The sequence below is a fragment of the Apis mellifera genome, linkage group LG2 (assembly GCF_003254395.2).
Source record: "Apis mellifera strain DH4 linkage group LG2, Amel_HAv3.1, whole genome shotgun sequence".
NCBI classification, from domain to species: domain Eukaryota; kingdom Metazoa; phylum Arthropoda; class Insecta; order Hymenoptera; family Apidae; genus Apis; species Apis mellifera.
In genome coordinates, this window is record NC_037639.1 from 2,329,707 (window position 1) to 2,345,815 (window position 16,109).

Here is a 16,109-nt window from a genome sequence, read left to right on the forward strand (position 1 = left end):
AACAATGTGCGATATGGTATATTTAATCATAAAATAACTAGATTTATTATATTTTTATTGAATATTTTTATTCGATTGGATATTAACGAAAATATGCAAAATTTTTTATAGAGATATTATTAAGTTTATTACAAAATATATCATAATATCTTATCATGAAATTTTTAGCATAATAGTTCTCCTGCATATTATACAAGAGAATCATAAGAAGCATTCTTGAGACAATATTCCAATCGATAGAATGATCGCGATAAAGAATTTCCTGTAATTTTTTTTGTTGTTGAACTTTAAAGAATAAACTTTATTTTAACTTATCAATAATGCAAAAAAGTATCGAACAAAAAATAATTAATTACTTCGCAATTAAAAATATTGTTTTTTGATTAAAAAATAAGTTACGTCATTATATTGAAGTTGAGTTATTGATTATTAAAAATTATTTCGGTAATGTTTCATTACCTATTAGGAGATATAGTTAAGATATAAATATATATTTTCTTTTTTTTTAAAAAATTTGATTTAAATATATCTCTATCGATTTAAATATAAAAAAAATTATATTTAAAAAAAGTGACTTTAAAGTGACTTTCCATATTTTAGAATTTTCATATTGTTTAGTATTTATTCAAAATGATAAAATTAAATACTTTGTATATAAGTGGTTAAATTAAGAATCTTGTTAATTGTAGTTATATATTAATTATTATTTTTATATATATTATTATTATTTATAGTAGTTATAGATTAATTAAGTTGGATTTAATATACTTTTATAAATAGTCATACTTTATAAATATTTTAAAAATACTTGATTTGTAGAGAATTTTCTTTATTAAATAAATATTCAGATTTTTTTAATAAATGTTTTTTTAATAGATATAAATAGCCTTGTTATAGAATTTAAAGTTGACTAAAATTTCATTTGTGATTTTATTATTGAATGCTGCCATCACTATTTCATAGTTGGTACCTATTTGTTTTTCTTCAATACACACACTTGAAATATTAGAATATCCCATAAATTTCTTTTGCATTATACTAGGAATAACTTTAATTGATTATTTTTATATGAACATGCAGACTTATCTATTATCTTAATCGTTTATGGCATCGATTTCAGTCATCCCAGAACTCTTTTGAAATATGTTTCGTTGGAGACACAATCTATTTTGAAACATTTTTCTACACTGTTCAATATGAATAGCCGAAAGAAGCATTTGCGGCATATTATGTTGTATTGCTTTAAAAAAGATGAGATTTGTACTGTTTATGGGAGTAATAATATTACGATCATCCACAATTGATTTAAGAAATGTAAAGCTGGAAATTTTGATTTGAAAGATGAAGGCTGCAGCTGTCACCTAACAGATGAATACGAACCTTATTAAAGCTGAAAATCTGCGATATACTGTGCGTAAGATAGTAAATGCCACTAACATTCTAAAGACAACAATACATAATTATCTGATCAGGATGAAATATGTCAATCGATGTAAAGTTTGGATTCCACAGTCATTGACGGAGATTGATTTTATGAACCATATTTCTACATGCGATTTCCTTCCTTCTCCAACGACATGAAAGAGATCCTTTTTTAAAGAAGCTTGTCACTTGGAGACGAGACTTGAATTTTGTATCAAAATGTGTAACGAAAATGCACTTGATTTAAGAATAATAGACGTTCAATTGTTACGAGGAGCTTGGACTTCATCCGAAGAAAGTTCTTTTATCCATTTGGTGGAATTAGGAAGATGTAGTCTACTATGAACTTTCTCAAGATAAAACCATCAATTTTAGAAAATATTGCAATTAGCTTGATAAATTGAAAGACACCATAACAGAAAAACGGCCAAAATTGGTGAACCGACGATTAAGACAATGCAAAAAAAATGTTGTATTGATTATAAGAGAAAAGCTGTTATAATTGAGACATTCTATCATATCTTCTGTACTCCAAATCTTACTCTATCGGACTATTACTTATTTCTGTTATTAAAAAATTCTCTCCATGATAAACGATTCCAATCCGTAAGTGAAATAAAAATGCACCTCGAGGAATATTTTATAAATAAACCATACAACATACATTTTGGAAAAAGAAATAAAGAGATTTCCATCTAACAGATGGAAGAAGATGATAGAGCAAAACGTTCATATATAACGCAATAAATTAATTTTAAATAACAAATATCGTGTATTCATTTCATATCAAAAAAGAGAAAAAAACTTATGAGACATCCTAATATTTTATAAACAGATACGCGCAATTACATATAATTAAAGTTTCAAAAAAGCGACTAGGCGTGTGTCATTGCCATAAACCATTGGATCAAAAAATGTCGAAAAGCAACACTATTAAATAAAAAATACACAGGAAGGAAAGAAGAGATATTCATCAGAGTCATAGAATATAATTTAGTAGAATATAATTTAGAATGTTCAGCAATCGATTTAGATGCGACTGAGTACACGTCGTGAATAGTTTTCATCATATAGAAAATTCGACATGATAGAGGATACTAAGATAGGCAATGAAAAATACATTCAAACAATTGGATCAAAAGACATTTTTGCTTTTAATAGAAAAAAATGGATGCGAAAATATCTTAGCAATATTTTACACGTATCAGAACTAAGCTTCAATCTTTTCTCGATATTGCAACTCTTGACAAGGGATTACTTAGCAATACTCCAACAAAATATGCACATTCAAAAAGAATGAAGATATTGTTGCAATGGAAGAAAGAAAAGGTTAATTATTCGTAATGAAATTTAAAGTTATCACAAATGAGCATCAAATAAATGCGGCAATGCGCAATTTCTTTTTCTCCTGGTATAAATGAATGGCTTATCAGAATGTAAAACGTCAGGATATAAGATTTATAGAGTAGCACTACAGAGAAATAGTTCAGATAAAGAATGAAAATCAGAAATGGACATCATAACTTTTGAATGTCAAAAAAACACAACAGAAATAAATATTGAATCGCAAACCATTATTCAATCGAAAATGACAAGCAAATGCATTCAGGTGAAAAATTAGATGATTTAAAAAATAAAAATCAATACAAATAAGACAAAGCATTTGAAAGATAAAGACATGTTAATCAGAACTCATGTACGGAAACGTGTTGTGATCACGAAACACTATAAATCGGAAGACTATAATGACACAATCACATGTAGCAACGCGATCAAATGGAAAGCACTGACGACAAAATTAATTCCTTGGGGAAAACAAACATAGATGATAGTAAATCCGATTTTAAATCATCAAGTCATAGACAATCGATAGACGTACAAATTGAAAATGAATAACGATGAAAGCGTATAACCATTTAAGGTAAGAGTCATGATTCGAGGTTTCAAACAAACGGCCGGAATTGGCTATCATGAAAAGTTTAATTTAGTCCTAGAAAAGTTTAGTCCTGTAGCTAGATTCGATTCAATAAAAATCATCCTATCTGTTTCAGTTACAAACAAAATATACCTACAGCAATTTAATGTTAAGGCGGTTTTTCTCTATGGAGAAAAACTCATTTACAAGGTCATCTGCAGCAATCGAAGAGATACAAAAAAGAGGGACTGACCGTGTTTGCATCATAATTGAATCATAGTATGGTTTGAAGTTAGCGTCAAGATGTTGGAATTGTTTTACAACGGTACTGAAGAAACATAATCTCGCGTCCACCAGCGCAAACTATTGCGTATTTACAAATGAAGACAATCGGGACTAATTGATTCTAGCAATCTACATCGATAATAGACTAATCAGAGCAACGAACTATCATCCATAAAAAAGTTATTCTCCGAACTCCGCAAAGAATTTGAAATATATAATGAAATAAATATGTATCTGGGATTACAGATTGAGCTATTAGTAAATAATTCCATATTTTTGCATCAGGAGACTTATACCAAAAAAATTTTGCAGTGATTTAAAATCTACATAGTAGTAATCATAACAGATCAACACTATCAATTGAGCGTGAAGGGACAAGGAAAAATCAAAATTTCCATACCAACAAGCGGTAGGGAATTTAATGTACATGTCAGTGGATATTAGACTAGATTAGTAGTGAACAAAGCCAATCAACATTTTAAAAAATCAAACAAAATTCACTGAAACACGGTAAAGAGAATTTTCAAGAATCTAAAAAGAACAACAAAATATGATATTCATTATGCAATCGAACAAAATAATCACATTAAAACATTCAACGATGCAGATTACGCTGGAGATACTAAAATCAGAAAGTTCACTACTAATTTTGTATTAAAACTAGGCGATTCCGCAATTGCTTGGTTAATATAACAACAAGAAAAATCAAACCGTAAAAGAGATATAGATGAAAAATCTGATCAATGATTTAACTATGCTTAAGAATTTTACAACGAACCTTAATGTTACATTACATAAGCGCGATCAAGTTTATTAAAAATCTAAAATTTCATAGAGGGAGCAAGTACATTGACATACGCTATTATTTCATACGGGACAATTTCAAGGAATTTCTTCTGCAATTATATATATTATTATATATATAAGCATTGAAGGATTAGCAGACAGATCTATTAACAAATCTTCTAAGAAGAAGTATTTGAAGTATAAAGAAATCGAATACTGAATATCAAGAATATTGAGGACATTGTAGACACATAGAATTATGATACTCAACGTAATATGTACACATACTAAACAAATTGTTCACTTTTAGGAGGAGTGTTATAGAATTTAAAATTTACTAAAATTTTATTTGTGGTTTCATTATTGAATGTTGTCAGCACTATCATTATTTCATAGCTAATATCTATTTTTCTTTAATTTTAAATTTCTTTAAATTTTACTCACACTTCAAATATTTTATAAACAGATACGCGTATATAATTATGTATAATTAAATATATTTATTCAGCTAAATCTTAACATTTTATTTATTGTTTTCATAAATCAACCGAATCAACAAGTCTTCATTTGAAAATTTTACTAAAACTTCTAAATATTTAAAAAATGAATAGAAAAAATATTAAATTTATACAAAAATTTCAAGAAGAAAATATAATTTTATTTATCCTATTTAGTCTTTATTACATTTTCAAAATTTATTTAATAATATATATATATATATATTATTAATTGTTATAGCTATTGAAACATTGTTATAGCTATATTGAAACAAAAATTTTATTATGAAAAAAATTGAATGTTTGATATAAAATATATCAAAACAAATAGATACATGATAATTAATTGAAAGATATTAGAGATTTAAAAAACTCGCCATAGAATAAAGATGTTTCCATCGGTCATAATAGCAATTTCAGGGAAGAGAGAATTCTCCGAGAACTGTTGATGAACCGAGTATGTAAAGTTCGAATCATGATCAACTCGTAGAAGATTGGTGCGAGCATTACTTGTTATCATATCTGGATATTTCCTAGAGGTGAAAAAAACCTTCTAAAAGATATACTAGAGAACGCTAGAAAATAATTTCTTATATATTCCATGAAACTTGGCATCAGTATATTGATAACTTATTTTCAAAGAAAACTATATCTCCCTGTTAAATAAATAAATAAATTTGAATAAAACAAATAAAACGAATAAAATTTTTTCCTTTTTGCTATATAGTTTTAAGCAATCTTATAGTTTCGACAATTTCTTGTTGATATTTTATATATGAAATATTAAATTGGAAAATAGTTTTTAATATTTTACTAGATAATTATTTATGAATATTTATGTAATAAATTATGTAAAATTATTAAGATTATGTATATTAGATTTAAAAATTAATTTCTATAAGTATAAATTTATATAAGTATAAAATTATTCTAAAATATTTCTAAATAAAGTTATTATTTTAAAAAAAATATGCAACTTTTATTTTTTATTTTAATATTCGGAATTATTTTGTTTTATTTTTGGACAATTTTTAAATTCTTTAATAAAAAAGAAAGATTTTGATAATAAGATCATTAATGTTTTTTTAAATCTCTTCTACTACATGAATATAATTTGTATATACCAAATGAGTGGATGAATGAATTTAAATGGATGATAGTCAAAGAAATACTAATTTAGAAAAGCAATAATTCATGTGGAAAAATCTTCTAAGTCATAAGTGGTATTTTTTAGTTTTCTTTTTTTTTTTTGAAATGTAAAATATCTAATAAACAAACTTGCTTGCGATCTTATCAGAAATCAACTGATGTTGATAGTGATTTGTATTGATAAATCTGAAATAAAATTATCTTAGTATATTATCTTATATATTTTTTGAAAATAAAAAATAAATCGTGCATAATGTCATCAAATCATCACGCAAATGCTCATTTAGTTTTTTTTTTTTATTAAAAATAATTATCATAAAGTACACTTCGTCATTGTTGTTTTTTAAGTTTTTTCTTTTCATTAAGTTTTTTTTTGATATTTATATTTTCTAGATTTTAATCTGATTTGTAATTCATTATTGTTACTTTCGATGAAAAGATCATTGTTTAAATAATACTTTTTCTTCATTTTTTTTTGTTTGATGACATATTATACATTCTTCTTTTTAAATATTTAATAAATTACTATATTATTACATTTATATATTATTACATTTCTTTCTTGATATTTAATTGCATAAATAATTAAAGCATATTTTGTTTAATAATTATAATTTAAAACAAGCGATACAATTTTTTTCGATTTAATACCAATATTTAATTTTTTTCCCTAATAAATATTTAATAATTTGATAATTTTTTACAATTTCACATATCACACGAAATTGTTGTTGATGAAAGACAAAAATAAATAGAATTGTAAAAGAAATACCATTGATAATTACTTGATATTAATTTTTTAACTTTTTACATAATCTAATGATTTTACATTGTAGTTTGCATCATAATAAACATGTGTTTTTCATTTTTTGCACGACCAAAATATTGGGTTGGCAACTAAGTAATTGCGGATTTCACTCATAGATGGCTTCAGTTGAATTTTTAGATTTGCTGGCGTAGTCCAAATGTAAAACACATTTTGTTATTTGATAATTGGCAATTCAGCTGTCAATCAGTAAAAAAAGTTTTTTGATCGGTTGCGTAGTTTTCGTTTGGCGTTCGTTGAAAAATGGAAAATCAAAAGGAACATTATCGTCATATTTTGCTTTTTTATTTTCGCAAAGAGAAAAACGCATCGCAAGCTCACAAAAAGTTATGTGCTGTTTATGGCGACAAAGCCTTAAAAGAACGGCAGTGTCAAAATTGGTTTAACAAATTTCGTTCTGGTGATTTTTCACTCAAAGATGAAAAACGATCGTCTAGTTGAAGTTGATGACGATCTAATCAAAGCAATAATCGATTCGAATCGTCATAGTACAACTCGTGAGATTACAGAGAAGCTTCATGTATCATACATGCATTGAAAACCACTTAAAACAACTTGGCTATGTTCAAAAACTCGATACATGGGTTCCTCACGAACTGAAAGAAAAGCATTTAACGCAACGCATTAATAGCTGCGATTTGCAAAAAAACGTAATGAAAATGATCCATTTTTAAAACGACTGATAACTGGCGATGAAAAATGGGTTCTTTACAACAATATCAAGCGGAAAAGATCGTGGAGCAGGCCACGTGAACCAGCTCAAACAATATCAAAAGCTGGTATTCATCAAAAGAAGGTTTTGTTATCAATTTGGTGGGATTACAAAGGAATTATCTATTTTGAACTCTTATTACCCAACCGAACGATCAATTCTGTTGTCTACATTGAACAACTAACAAAATTAAACAATGCAGTTGAAGAAAAGCGACCCGAATTGACAAATCGAAAAGGTGTTGTATTCTATCATAACAATGCAAGACTACACACATCTTTGGTCACTCGGCAAAAATTATTGGAGCTTGGTTGGGATGTTTTGCCACACCATATAGTCCTGATCTTGCACCATCTGATTACTTTTTGTTTCGATCTTTACAAAACTCCTTGAATGGTAAAAATTTCAATAATGATGATGATATCAAATCGTACCTGATTCAGTTTTTTGCTAATAAAAATCAGAAGTTTTATGAACGTGGAATTATGATGCTGCCTGAAAGATGGCAAAAGGTCATTGATCAAAATGGGCAACACATTACAGAATAAAGATATTTAGTTCAATGAAAAAATTGTCTTTGATTTTCTAAAAAAATCCGCAATTACTTAGTTGCCAATCCAATATTATTTTCTGTATATTATAGAAAAAAATATTTTCTCAAATTATAAATTCTTAATTTAATTTTTCATGAAAAAGAATATAAATTAGAATATATAAAGTAGAATTAAGTTCGAAAATAAATAAAAGAAATTTTATTGAATATTAATATTTAATCAAATTACTGTAATATATTTAATTATATATTGCATATGACAAATTTGGTTGCTTAGAATTAATTAAAGAACAAGTTTTACATAATTCTTTTGTCAAAAAAACGCAGTTTTCGAAATGATTTAAAAATAAATTTCATATCGATTTCATTTCATATGCATTAAATGATCTATCACGATCTTGTGAAAATATTATAAATACTATTATTATTAAATATTTATTCCAAGAACTTGTCTACTGTTAGGTCTACATGATATGTTTCTTGCAAAATTGTTCTCTTTAGAATGAAAAGAATGTTACATTTTTTATTTGTATATTTTCCTATGATTTATGAATTTATTTCTAAATTGATTTTATTATCAAAAATCATATTCATTCTTTCGATGAATTCACTAATCTCATCATTTTGAAACATGTTATAAATCAAAAATTGAAATTACAACAATAAATATAAAGCTATTGATATCGTTATAACTTCAACATTATTAGAATTGCCGATTTCATCTCAAAATGCTATTCAAATAATGTGATTCATAAATGTTTCCTTTTGCAGGAATTAGTTGAAGCATTGAAATAAGAAACATTATATTAAAATAAACTAGCTACATTGTTTTATTTGAAATAAATTGAAAAGGATATTATAAAAATGTTTTTAGTTATAAATAGTTATTATATGTATATATTATAATATATATTAATTATACAACGAGTTCAATTATTAGATCAATCAAAAATTTATGTTCCAAAAATATAATATAATATATAATAATCAAATTGTTGCACATTCATAATTTTCGAGATAATAGAAATTATTATTACTATATTGAATTTTATTTATACATATCTATTTATGAAAATGTATATGATAGCCGTTTATTTTTTATTTCTCTGATAATATTTCAAAATATATAACGAATGAATTAATCACATTTATATTCATTATATTTAATGCCTACTGATAGTGAGCATTAAATAAAATCGATTTCTTGGAAAATAAAGCCTCATACGAAAAAATACTTTCAATTTATTTTTTTATGTAGTATCAATATTTTTCAATATTTTATCACTTATTCTAGTTATCAACTATTCTCTAATAATTATTAATATTTGAGGCAAATTTAGAAGCAAATATAGACGCAGTTAATCAAAATTATATCCGAATGTTTATTTCAATACAGAATACAGAAATACAGAAATATCGAATTACAATAGATAAAAATTAATAAATTGATTATATTTTACCATACTTAAATTTATTACTAGAGTATTCTTTTGAATTCACAGAATGTGAAAATAAAATAAAAAATTTTTGGACGATTGAAATTATAATGATCAAAATTACATCATAAATAACAAAAAAGAATCACAAACATTGCTTGCTCACTTTAATCAAACTTAAAAAATTTAGTATAATTCAATAACAATTACAAATGAAATATCATGCATTTTATTTTTAAATAAATAGATTTATTTATTAATATGATAGATTTAAATAATAAATTATTAAATAAATAAAAAATAAATATGTTTATAATGTTGGATATTATTGTATTACCTATGTTACGCGATATGTCACGCATATATCGTCAGTTATAAATATGTACATGTAAACACTCACACACAAGCGCGCACGTGCACACACACACACACACACACACACACACACACACACACACACACACACACACACACACACACACACACACACACACACACACACACACACACACACACACACACACACACACACACACACACACACACACAGATCCATTGCTATGTAATAATAAAAATAATAATATATTTTTTTAATATCTCGGAAACTAACATGAGATTGCTTCGTACATATTATAATCCATATTTTATAATTTTTTTTTATTTTATACATTTATTATCCTTTTAATCTCAAATACTAATGTCATTATTTATACTTATAAAAAATTTCTGTACATATACGAATATAAACATAAATATAATCATGATAAACATAATCACGATTTATTTTTTGTTGAGATAAAGTAACATATACAAATCTATATTAATATGTATAACAGTGAACCAAAAAGTTATGAATTGATAATTTTGAAATATTTCAACCTCAATTTATTCTGAATTTATACATTTCATATAAATTACTATATTTTGATATTAAAAATTTAAGCATCTACGAATCTTTCGAATGTAAAAATAATATATAAAATAAAAATAATTACTAATTATTATAAAAAGATATTAACTTTCAATTTTAATGACTTTTTATTAAATTGATATATCAATCATCCTGAATGTGTCATAAATATTTTACTTGAAAATTGTTATTTTTTAAAAAGTTATTAACGAAAATTTTCGAAACAATTTAGTTTAAATTAGTTTTAAACAAATTCATTATTATAAATAATAATTCATAGCCGCTTTATGACGATTAGATTAATAGTTAAATGAAATTAATTTTTAATTCCAATTTAAAATGAGATTAAATTTAAAATTATAATCATTAATTTGATGTTAAATAAAGATTTATTTAATTTTCGGTTTCATGATTTCGGTTTATCGAATTTAAATTAAGTTAAATAAATAAGTCTTTAATAAATATTTAATTTTAATATATATATTAAATATAATAGTTAAAATAATATATTAATTTATTAGCATATTTATTAGAATGGATGATTATTTTATAGCATATATATTAATTATTATGTATTATCACTATAAATCAAATTCTTTATAAAATAGTTGCGATTGTATTTCTATTTAATAATTAAACCATTATTTCAACCATTATCAATTTTATATAATACTATCAAATGGAATAATGCCGATAAATAATTGGACATTTTTACTATAATTAATGCCTATCACACTTCATAGAGATTTAAAAAATATTTAAAATATAATAAAAAAAGTGCGCTCTTTTTTCTTTTTATATTATTTTATATAATACAAGATTAATTTAATAACATTTAATTATTCTCTTGTTTGTTTTAAATTTGTTTTAAATTAAAAGATTGGAAATTTTATATATTTTATATATAATTTAAATTATTTTTTATAATTATAGTATATAATATATATACACTCATAAGAATATTATATGTAAATACATAAGAATTATATTGAATATTTAATAATTTTTATAATATAATATAGCCACTAATATAGCTATGAAAATAAAAACAAGAAAAAGATGAGAAGTGAAGAGATTGTATAGGATTTTTTATATATACATATATTATACAATATTTATATTGTGATAATATTATAATAATAGTATATAATAGTTTTATAAATACTATAATATTTTTTATAATAATATAAATAATTATATTTATAATATATTTATATTATATATTATATTTTTTTCATTTATATATCTTACTTTTTCTTGAGCTTTCTTTTTTTCACGGATAAATTTTTTATAAATTAAATTAAATTTTTTTTTATAAATAAAATTTAAATTATATTATGTTAAACATTTAAAGACAAAATATAATTTTTAATTAAATTTTTAATCAATCAAAATATAGCAATTATTATTTTTATTTATTTTTATATATATGAATTTAAGAAGTAGATAAAAAATATTAGTTTTAATTTTAATTCATGGTATTAAGAATTATATTTTTTAAAAATATGTATAATAAAGGATGTCCCAAAATTAACGCAAGATTTGAATTTGTTGCCATTTTTGCATTATGTTGTTGGCAACCCTGAAAAAAGAACAGTTTGACAGCTGAGAGTGTAGAGTTACTAAAATGGAGCGTTATATGATACAACAACGTGGAATGGATTATTAATCACCAAAAGTGGATACTGGTTTTTCGAGCAAAATAATCCTAAGCGATGAAGCACATTTTCACCTCGATAGCTTTGTTAATCGCCAAAATTGCCATGTTTGGAGAATGTGTGATTAGCGGAAAACAAATGCACGCAATGCACACAAACATGTCACTGTTTGGTGCGGATTTTGGACAGGAAGCATCATCGGACCATACTTTTTTGAAAATGAGGCTGGTCAAGCAGCAAATGTTAATGTTAATACTCGATATCGCGACATGATAACACAGTTCTTTCTGCTGAAATTGAATGATACTGTGATTTATTTTACAAGACGATGCCACAGTCAATGAAACAATTCAATTACTGCATGAAACATTTCCTGGTCGTCTATTCTTTCGTTTCGATGATCAGAGTTGGCCTTCTAGATCATGTAATTTAATATCATTAGATTTCTTCTTAGGGGGTTATTTGAAGTTAAAGGTCAATGTCAACATAATGTCCAACACAATGTCCCATAACCACACATATATTACAAGAAGAAATTAAATGCTGCATCAATGAAATTCACATAATTATGCAGGAAAATATCATAAAAAATTTCGACGAAAGAGTGCGTATGTGCCAGCAAAGCCGTGGAGACCATTTACCTGATGTGTTATTCCATAAATAACCCTATCCTATTTTATGATTCACTTAAAAAATAAATATCTAAAGACTAAAAACTCTCTTTTATATTTAATTCAAATCTTGCATTAATTTTGGGACACCCTTTATAAACTGTGTATATTATTTCCGGTTCAGATGTAATTTATAATAACTCTTTCTCATGGTAAAAATTTTAAAGTTCAAAACTAAACAACTTTAAATATTGTAATAAATGTGATTCCTGAACTGATTACCCGAAAGATCTACTGCCATAGGATTGTATAATTGTTTATATTATAAGTTTTGAGTGAATAAATGGTAATTTATTTTAACCGTTTGCGAATGATTGATGATTATAATGATTCTAACTGTATTTTAATCTGAATTATATTATTGAATTATTGAATTCTATGTGATCTATATTCTATTTCTATTTTAATTGATTTCATTTAGAAAATTATCGCAGATCTTGACTTTTCCTCAAATCATTAGTTTTCGTGAAAATGTAAACTAAGAGAGAGTTAGAGGAACCAATCATCACATTAGAGGACATGGTTGCATCGCAATGCATGGGATCAAGGTCTTTGCGCTCGCTTCCATGATGATCCATTGCAAAGCATACAAATGACTTGTGAAATGGTTATTGTTGCTATATCTATTTAAATCCACTCAAAAATTATTATTAAACTATTCAAAATACTTGAGCTGTTGAAAATAAAATCCAGACTTCTTCACAAGTTTTATTCTTAATAAAAAGAATTCCTTCATCAAACTTATGATATATATTTATTGTATATGGTAAATTTGTGAAATATTTTTGGAGGATCAATAGAAACCAAATAAACAAAAATAAAGTTTGATTTGGTCACAAAAATATTATATGTATTTATTAAGTTTAAGCAATTGAAATTAATATTAAATGAAGAAATAGACATAATAAGACAAAGCTATCGCAATTATTTATTTCTGTTTTCTTTTATCTATTACAAATATTATTTATAATTTAATAAATAAGTTTTAACCGATATTTTTGTATCAACTTTTATTTTTTGTATTTATTAGCTTTTAGAATCGATTGTTTAAAAATATCAAATATATTAACATCATATACATGTATATCTTATACAGTATATTCAATAGAACTTTTCAGAGAATTGCGATACTGATATTCTTAGTTAATCAACTGCATGACGATTTTGTATATATTTTAATATCTAAATAAATATATAATATATAGATACTTCATAGATAAATAATAGATCTATAAGGGCGTCTTCTTTCATCTACTAAATATCTATTTTTTTTTTTGTTTGTAATTATTCGAAATAGGGAGATTTCATCAAGTTTGATAATTTTTGAATATACTTTTAGATGTAGAGGATAAGATTTTAAATAACTTTTTCCTTTGCATATTATAGCGATTTGGCTTTAATTTTCGAGATATTTGAAGAAAAAGATTGTTAACAATTATTATATATTTTTTCTATACATATATGTTTATGTATTTATAAATTTTGGTCGGAAAGCTACTTTCTTATCTACCATGATATGCTTAAAATATCTCAAGTCCAAACTTAATTATCTTAAGCAATCGAAATTACAATAATTGAAATTATAATGACTATCAGTATCATTTTTCATAACTATTATTATAATTTATTGCCAAAAGATTGTTTTACATTTTATTTTTACATTGAAATGTCCAAGTTTGATTTGAAATATTAGATTTAAAATAGATTTGAAATATTTTAAATCTACTATAATCAATGAATAAGATTTTTTATTTCATTCATTCTATATTTAGTTGCTTAAATGTTACATTATGTTTACATAATGTTTACATTAACAGAGAATAAGTGGCAATTAAATTATATAATATTTATATAATTGCAGACATATAGATATAATTTCTATGTAATAGTAACAGCAATTTTTTTTTTACAAATATCTCGAAAATTAAACTTTGATTATTGTTATAAGGAAAAAAATTGTTCAAAATGTTTCTACAACATATCAAAAAATCATCAAAAGCAGAGAGGTAATTCTTTTTCTAGATAATCACCGCATGAATTTTAATTATGCATATTATTTCAAAAAACAATAAAGAATTGTAATATTATTCATATCAAATTATTATTTTTTCATAAACAAGCATATTTTTTGCATCTTTTATAGATAATTTCATTTGTTATGTCCACGGCTTTTATTTTTATTATTTTAAATTCTTAAATTTAAATAAATTTTGAAATCATTATCAAGTTTTTGTCATGAAAAAGCTTTTTGTCAATATATTGAATATAAACAATGTACTTTATCTGAACAATCGATAATTGCTCGTGATCAAATTGAACATTGAACGATCGATAAAAATTTTCATTGTTGAGTTCGTACATTATATATTTGATGAAGCAAATTTTATCGTGTAAAAAAGCTTTTTGAGATTAGCAAAATTTTATCATTAATAGAATCAGCGGAATTATTAATGAGTATGATACCGAGGTTAAATTATTACTTGCATACTTTTGATAGTTAGCAACCAAAGAAGAACACCAAAAAAGAAAGGATATTTTTGATGTAATATATGCGGAAATTGAAGATATTAACAATACTTTATTATTATCTCGTTTGATTTATTTCAGTTGTAATATTTATTTACTATTACTTAGCATATTTTAAGTACTTTTATGATTTTCAAAAAATCATTGAAAGCTATGAAATTTTAGTGGAATTAAGATTTAAGAAAAATTAATTTATTATAATTTATATTATTAAAATGAATTAATTCTAAAATAAATTCGTTATTATTAAACCGATCAAAATTTTTTTTTCAGAAATTATTTTAAACAATTAGAGAACTCAAGAAGTAAAATGACTTAGTAAAACGGTAAGATCTGTAAATTAGATGATATATGATATACTTATATGATATATTATATGATATATTATATGATATATTATATTATATCTTATATATTTATATCCTTATTATTATATTTTATTATATTTATTGGTAGTTGATGTTTAAACTATGTTAATTATCGTTTTGAAAAATATATAAAATGAGAATAATACTTTAATGATAAATGAAAATAACACATCAATAAATAAAAAATAATATGTAAATCATGATTTATAATATTGAAAAAATGTAATTTATAAAGAATACAATTCTACAATAACAGAGAAATTATAATATAATAATAAGAAATTATAATATAATACGTCGAATGATTTCCAAATAAAAGTCACTTATTCTATCGCATTATTGATTAATAAAGTCAGTCAAGAAACTTTAATCAAATGAAACGAAATGAAATCAAA

At 24.1% G+C, this 16,109-nt stretch overlaps 1 non-coding gene across 1 annotated transcript; it reads left to right on the top strand.

Annotated features, from left to right (window-relative positions):
* Positions 1-15,657: 15,657 nt before the first annotated feature.
* Positions 15,658-15,784, top strand: Mir3762 (microRNA 3762). The gene has a single exon (NR_048934.1). It is a non-coding gene; the product is annotated as a microRNA 3762 (primary transcript).
* The last annotated feature ends 325 nt before the right edge of the window (positions 15,785-16,109 follow it).